Here is an 8,529-nt window from a genome sequence, read left to right as displayed (position 1 = left end):
AAGGATGGGTGTTAGCTCTTCTTTAAATGTTTGATAGAATTCACCTGTGAAGCCATCTGGTCCTGGACTTTTGTTTGTTGGAAGATTTTTAATCACAGTTTCAATTTCATTACTTGTGATTGGTCTGTTCATATTTTCTATTTCTTCCTGGTTCAGTCTTGGAAGGTTATACGTTTCTAAGAATTTGTCCATTTCTTCCAGGTGGTCCATTTTATTGGCATAGCGTTGCTTGTAGTAGTCTCTTAGGATGCTTTGTATTTCTGCAGTGTCTGCTGTAACTTCTCCTTTTTCATTTCGAATTTTATTGATTTGAGTCCTCTCCCTCTTTTTCTTGATGAGTCTGGCTAATGGTTTATCAATTTTGTTTATCTTCTCAAAGAACCAGCTTTTAGTTTTATTGATCTTTGCTATTGTTTTCTTTGTTTCTATTTCATTTATTTCTGCTCTGATCTTTATGATTTCTTTCCTTCTGCTAACTTTGGGTTTTGTTTGTTCTTTCTCTAGTTCCTTTAGGTGTAAGGTTAGATTATTTGAGATTTTCCTTGTTTCTTGAGGTAGGCTTGTATAGCTATAAAATTCCCTCTTAGAACTGCTTTTGCTGCATCCAATAGGTTTTGTATCGTCGTGTTTTCATTGTCATTTGTCTCTAGGTATTTTTTGATTTCCTCTTTGATTTCTTCAGTGATCTCTTGGTTATTTAGTAATGTATTGTTTAGCCTCCATGTGTTTGTGTTTTTTATGTTTTTTCCCCTGTAATTCATTTCTAATCTCATAGCATTGTGGTCAGAGAAGATGCTTGATATGATTTCAATTTTCTTAAATTTACTGAGGCTTGATTTATGACCCAAGATGTGATCTATCCTGGAGAATGTTCCATGTGCACTTGAGAAGAAAGTGTAACCTGCTGTTTTTGGATGGAATGTCCTATAAATATCAATTAAATCTATCTGGTCTACTGTGTCATTTAAAGCTTCTGTTTCCTTATTTATTTTCATTTTGGATGATCTGTCCATTGGTGTAAGTGAGGTGTTAAAGTCCCCCACTATTATTGTGTTACTGTCGATTTCCTCTTTTATACCTGTTAGCAGTTGCCTTATATATTGAGGTGTTCCTATGTTGGGTGCATATATATTTATAATTGTTATATCTTCTTCTTGGATTGATCCCTTGATCATTATGTAGTGTCCTTCCTTGTCTCTTGTAACATTATTTTAAAGTCTATTTTATCTGATATGAGTATTGCTATTCCAGCTTTTTTTTTTTTTTTTTTTTGCAGTATGCGGGCCTCTCACTGTTGTGGCTTCTCCCATTGCGGAGCACAGGCTACGGAGGCGCAGGCTCAGCGGCCATGGCTCACAGGCCCAGCCGCTCCACGGCATGTGGGATGTTCCCGGACCGGGGCACCAACCCGTGTCCCCTGCATCAGCAGGTGGACTCTCAACCACTGCGCCACCAGGGAAGCCCTCCAGCTTTCTTTTGATTTCCAGTTGCATGGAATATCTTTTTCCATCCCCTCACTTTCAGTCTGTATGTGTCACTAGGTCTGAAGTGGGTCTCTTGCAGACAGCATATATATGGGTCTTGTTTTTGTACCCATTCAGCAAGCCTGTGTCTTTTGGTTGGAGCATTTAATCCATTCACGTTTAAGGTAATTATCGATATGTACATTCCTATGACCATTTTCTTAATTGTTTTGGGTTTGTTTTTGTAGGTCCTTTTCTTCTCTTGTGTTTCCCACTTAGAGAAGTTCCTTTAGCATTTGTTGTAGAGCTGGTTTTGTGGTGCTGAATTCTCTTAGCTTTTCCTTGTCTGTAAAGCTTTTGATTTTTCCATCGAATATGATGGGTAGAGTAATCTTGGTTGTAGTTTCTTCCCTTTCATCACTTTAAGTATATCATGCCACTCCCTTCTGGCTTGTAGAGTTTCTGCTGAGAAATCAGCTGTTAACTTTATGGGAGTTCCCTTGTATATTATTTGTTATTTTTCCCTTGCTGCTTTCAATAATTTTTCTTTGTCTTTAATTTTTGCCAATTTGATTAATATGTGTCTCGGTGTGTTTCTTCTTGGGTTTATCCTGTATGGTACTCTCTGTGCTTCCTGGACTTGGGTGGCTATTTCCTTTCCCATGTTAGGGAAGTTTTTGACTATAATCTCTTCAAATATTTTCTCTGGTCCTTTCTCTCTCTCTTGTCCTTCTGGGACCCCTATAATGTGAATGTTGTTGCGTTTAATGTTGTCCCAGAGGTCCCTTAGGCTGTCTTCATTTCTTTTCATTCTTTTTTCTTTATTCTGTTCCACAGCAGTGAATTCTACCATTCTGTCTTCCAGGTCACTTATCTGTTCTTCTGCCTCAGTTATTCTGCTATTGATTCCTTCTAGTGTAGTTTTCATTTCAGTTATTGGATTGTTCATCTCTGTTTGTTTGTTCTTTAATTCTTCTAGGTCTTTGTTAAACATTTCTTGCATCTTCTCAATCTTTACCTCCATTCTTTTTCCGAGGTCCTGGATCATCTTCACTATCATTATTCTGAATTCCTTTTCTGGAAGGTTGCCTATCTCCACTTCATTTAGTTGTTTTTCTGGGGTTTTATCTTGTTCCTTCATCTGGTACATAGCTCTCTGCCTTTTCATCTTGTCTATCTTTCTGTGAATGTGGTTTTTGTTCCACAGGCTGCAGGACTGTAGTTCTTCTTGCTTCTGCTGTCTTCCCTCTGGTGGATGAAGCTATCTAAGAGGCTTGTGTAACTTTCCTCATGGGAGGGACTGGTGGTGGGTAGAGCTGACTGTTTCTCTAGTGGGTAGAGCTCAGTAAAACTTTAATCTTCTTGACTACTGATGGGTGGGGCTGGGTTCGTTCCCTCCCTATTGGTTGTTTGGCCTGAGGCAACCCAACACTGGAGCCTACCTGCGCTCTTTGGTGGGGCTAATGGTAGACTCTGGGAGGGCTCATGCCAAGAAGTACTTCCCAGAACTTCTGCTGCCAGTGTCCTTGTCCCCACAGTGAGCCACAGCCACCACCCACCTCTGCAGGTGGCCCTCCAACACTAGCAGGTAGGTCTGGTTCAGTCTCCCCTGGGGTCAGTGCTCCTTCCCCTGGGTCCCAATGCGCACACTACTTTGTGTATGCCCTCCAGGAATGGAGTCTCTGTTTCCCCAAGTCCTGTCAAAGTCCTGCAATCAAATCCCACTAGCCTTCAAAGTCAATTCTCTAGGAATTCCTCCTTCCATTGCCAGACCCCCAGGTTGGGAAGCCTGACATGGGGCTTGGAGCCTTCACTCCGGTGGGTGCACTTCTGTGGTATAAGTGTTCTCCAGTCTGTGAGTCACCCACCCAGCATTTACGGGATTTGATTTTACTGTGATTGCGCCACTCCTACTGTCTCACTGTGGCTTCTCCTTTGTCTTTGGATGTCGGATATCTTTTTTGGTGAGTTCCAGTGTCTTCCTGTCGATGATTGTCCAGCAGCTAGTTGTGATTCTGGTGTTCTCACAAGAGGGAGTGAGACCATGTCCTTCTACTCCACCATCTTGGTTCAGGGCCAATTGTTTCTCTTTAAATAGGAGTTATGTGTGCATATTTAAACACAGAAAATAAATAAAATCTCCAGAGAGAGGAACAGACTAAAGAATTTAGAGATAATATATATCTTCATCAAAGACCAAATCCAGGGTAAATGAAAGATTTCATGAGATGTGACTATAAAGTAATAGATTGCATGTTTAATGACTTACTACCATTTATAGTTCCAAAATGATATAATTCTTCAGAGAAGACACTCTGGAAGGTAGATTGTTATCCTAATGGTGTTGCCATTACTTCAAATACATTTTAATTTTCTTCCAAACCAGGTAGCTCCAAACTACACAAAGGTTTCACCACTCATGACACACCTCACTTTTACTCAAAAGACGTTTCTTGCCAGGCTGGCCACTCAACTGACATTACACTAAGCAACTTCTGACTATTTCCAAATGCCAAGTCCACCCTTAAATTATAAACATTAGCACCATTGAGGGCATTTTTAAAAAGTGTGCCAAATATTTATCAAAGTAGTCTTAAATACCCAAATGTGAAAGAAAACATTCTGATTTCAAATAGAGTATCAATCTTGTTGGCATATATGCTTGATGACTTCAAACCAGGCAAGGCTTTTGACAAAAGTTTTTTAAAGTACATATTATATATCAATTTTTCCCCAGATACTTCAACAGTTAAGCCCTAACTGGCTACTCACTGAAGCAATGATGGTATTTTTACTGGTGAATTTCCAACTGAGGTCCACTCAGCAATTTCTAAGTACATTTAAATACATGGCTTTATTTTTTCCTCCTTATTTCTTATACCTCAATATGCATGAGAAGGAAATGGCCTTGTTTTTCAAAGGCTTACAAAGAACAGAAAGGAATAAACTATGATTTCAAAATGCCTAATAATCTATTCATATCATGTTCAGATTTTCAGAAAGGAAGAAGGACAAGCAAAGGGAAAAAGGGTCATCTTTAACTTGCCCCCACTTTAACTTTCCCAGAAATTACAGACAGAGAGAAAAAAAGATCATTAACAAAACGTCGCTTTGCTTAAAACAGAAACAGACTCATAGACCTAGAGAACGAATTTACGGTTACTGTGAGGAACGGTTGGGGGAGGGATAGATTGGGAGTTTGGGATTGACATGTACGCACTGCTATATTTAAGATAAAATGTCTTTCCATAAATAAAAAGTCACTTTGCTTAAAATGAGATCTTTTTAAATGGGACTCTTAGTTCACATGAAACACAAATTTTTCACTGCCTCATCTTCACGCTGGAGTAAATTAAATTCTTTATTCATCCTTCTATTGCATTCTGTGTCATATTTCACAGTGAAATACTAACGTGCACTTTATTTGAGCTTGGAAATCCAGGACAAATATAAGGAGGTTGAAATAAAAGAGGAGGCTCCCTTGGAGGCCAGACTCTGAGAAGCAAGAAATGCGCCCTGGTTGCAGAGAGGAAGTTGCATTTTGTTGTACAACTTTTTGGTTACGCAGAACTCTTGGCCTAATCGTGAGAGATGACATCTGTTCAACAATTGCACAACTTCCTCCTCGCTCAATCAACATCTGTTAATTTTATTTGATTTATTTTTTTTAATTTATTTTTGGCTGCGTTGGGTCTTCGTTGCTGCGTGTGGGCTTTCTCCAGTTGCGGTGAGTGGGAGTCACTCTTCGTTGCGGTGCGTGGGCTTCTCATCATGGTGGCTTCTCTTGTTGTGGAGCATGGGCTCTAGGCTCGCAGGCTCAGTAGTTGTGGCTCGCGGGCTCTAGAGAGCAGGCTCAGTAGTTGTGGCGCATGGGCTTAGTTGCTCCACAGCATATAGGATCTTCCTGGACCAGGGCTCGAACCCATGTCCCCTGCATTGGCAGGCGGACTCTTAACCACTGTGCCACCAGGAAAGCCCCTGTTAATTTGATTTTAAGACACAGTCTTCCATTCCTTTGGTCATCAGGAGTGATGGAGAAACTAAGAGAAGGAGCCGAGTGCCCTACTTGATACAACCTTTTCCCCAACTGAGAACTGGGTCACATGACCTTGGCTATGAAGAAGGCTCTAATTCATCCTATCTTATTCTTATAATACCCTCAGCACTTATGGAATATATATATATATACATATATATATAGTGAATATATATGTCCGTAACTGAGTATACACATTGTATTACATATATAAATATATACATATATGTAATATATTTACTGACTACACACATATATTATGTAACATATGTAAAATATATAATATATATTATTCCTGCAATATACAATACATATATGTATATTATTATACATATTACTATACATTATATATAATACATATTAAAATAATATTATTGTATACTATATACATGTATAATAACACATATTATGCATTACATTATACATGTATACATAATAAACATACATTTACATATACATAATTATACAATGTTAGTGTATACTCAGTCACAGGTTGTTGTTAAGTGTCTTCTATTGTTTCTAATGCATGTTTTATTCTCTTAAACCAATGCTAGGGTCTTTAAGGGAAGGAACAGTGTTTTTCTTATTTTTTAACACATATGATTAGTATAATGAAAGAAAAGTGATGAAAATTATTAACTTCAGTTCAAACTTATACTTTTACAGTGGGCCAGATGTTCTCATTTCATTCCCAGTTACCCCAGATATTTACTATCCAGGTAGATCCCAGGGGAACCGCAACAGGGCTGCAGCTCTCATGCAACACCAGCAAGAAATAAAATTTGTTGTTTAAACCAATGAGATTTTAAGTTTCTTTGTTATGTAGCATGGTCTAGTGAAACCTAAGGTATAGCCTAAAGCAGATCTAGTGGACAAAAATAAGTAAGATTATAGAAGACCTTTAGTAACATAATAAATATGGTAGATCTTATTCATATAGACCTCACTATTCCCTAAAAACAGAGAATACACCTTCTTTAACTGTGTACTCACTTCCCCAAATTAATCATATACTGGGCTACAAAGAAAACATCAGTAAATCCCTCAAAGTGGAAATGGTATAAATAACATTCTTTGGCTACACAGTAATTAAACTATGAACTGCTAAAAAATATAGAACCGCCTCCCTTTGAAAGTTGATAGTTAAAAAAGAATCTCTCTTTTACATAACTTCAAAGTAGAAATCAAAAGTAAGATGGCAGAATTTCTAGAAGATAACAACAGAAAATGTTAATAGAACATCATGTTTCAAAAGCTACAGGATACAACCTAAGCAGTGCTCAGGGCAAATTCAAAGTTAAATACTTGTATTATTATAATACTTATACCTAGAAAAAAATTGACAAAGAGCTGCTTCCCTAAAGCATTGACAGCAGTTTTACAGTTGAATTTCACCAAACACCGAAGGAAAAGAAAAATCCAAATAAGGACAGCTTCTAAATATTTTGTATAAAGCCAACACAACATTAATCAGCAAAAATAAAAAATAAAAATAAAACCCACAAACTAAATTAAACACAATTTTAAAGAGAAATGTACAGATCAATCTCACTCACAATACTGATGACATAATTCTAATAAAAGATTAAGACATGGAATTAAGTAGCATATTAAAAGAATGAGAGATCATGACTAAGTGGCATCAACTCTAGAAACTCAAAGAAAATGTATTAGGAAAATTTTAATATAATCCTCATATATCTAGGATCAAAGGAAGAATCACATTGTCATATCCATAGATGCTAAAAAGAGACATATTCAACAACTTTTCAAAATCAAATTTCTTAATAAAATAAAACATTAAAATATCTCAACATCCCCTAAATTTATTTATAAATGTAACACGACTTCAGTGAAAATATAACCAGTAATATTTTTAGAATTAGGAAACTGATTTTAAAGTTCTTCCAGAATAATACACGTTCAAGATTAATCAGGAATAAATTGAAAAATGAATAGAAAAGGAAGATCTATCTTAGAACAACCTGAAGCATATTGTACAGTTAAAGAAAATAAAAATAGTGTGGTGCTGACACATGAATAGATAGATAGGACAAAAATGAAAGTCCAGAAATAAATCCAAGTATACATAGAAATTTGCACATGATTTAGCTGGTGTTTTAGGTCAGTGGGAAAATGATGGATTTTTGAATAAATGTTTTGGGACAATTCAGTTGCCATCTGGAAAAACAAAATTAGATCTCTACTAAACATTTCACATTAAAAAAATTCCAAGTGGACCAAAGGTGTAAACAAAGACACCCATAAAATTTTTAGAAAAGATATGAGACTTAAAAAAATCAAATCTGAGAAGGGAAGACATTTTAAAGCATGGCGGAAGACTTAGATACCATAAAAGAAAAGGCTGACAACATAAGTATCAGAAATTTCTACATGACCAAAGAGTTTTGTTAAAGCTAAAAGGCTACTGACAAACTGAAAAAGATGTATACAGTACATATCACAAACGGTTAATTTGTTAAATATTTAAAAGCTCCTACATGTAAGTTTTTAAAAGATAAATTACCCAAAAGAAAAATGGGCAGAAGTGCCTCGAAAAGGCAATCGATATGTTCCTTCACACACACATAAAATGTGTCACCTCACTTAAAATCAGAAAATCGCTAATAAAATACAGTGAAATACCATTTTCACCATTTTGTTCTTGGCATACAATGTTTTATGATGTTTAGCTCAACAATTAAGTACTTTAAGAATTGAGTTTAGTGTGGATTATGCATCATGAATCTACAAGTGGCATTTAATCAACACACCATTTTATGTGTTTTATATTTGGCCTTCCATCCATAATATGACCAGACTGGATGCAGGGTAATTTCAGACACTGGTTTTTAGGGGGGAAACTGAGTCTCCTGTATTGCCAAATGCAGGATTTTGTATGCGTGTGATTTTAGCAGAGTCTTTCTTTACACTCACATTCAGGCCTCAAAGAATGAATTCTTAGAGTTCAAATGTCATGTATTATCTCTTTTAAAGACTTAGGATAATAAACAAGGAGCTACAAGGCAG

This window comes from Hyperoodon ampullatus, assembly GCF_949752795.1.
Source record: "Hyperoodon ampullatus genome assembly, chromosome: 10".
Taxonomy (NCBI): domain Eukaryota; kingdom Metazoa; phylum Chordata; class Mammalia; order Artiodactyla; family Ziphiidae; genus Hyperoodon; species Hyperoodon ampullatus.
Note: the sequence above shows the minus strand (reverse complement) of the source record.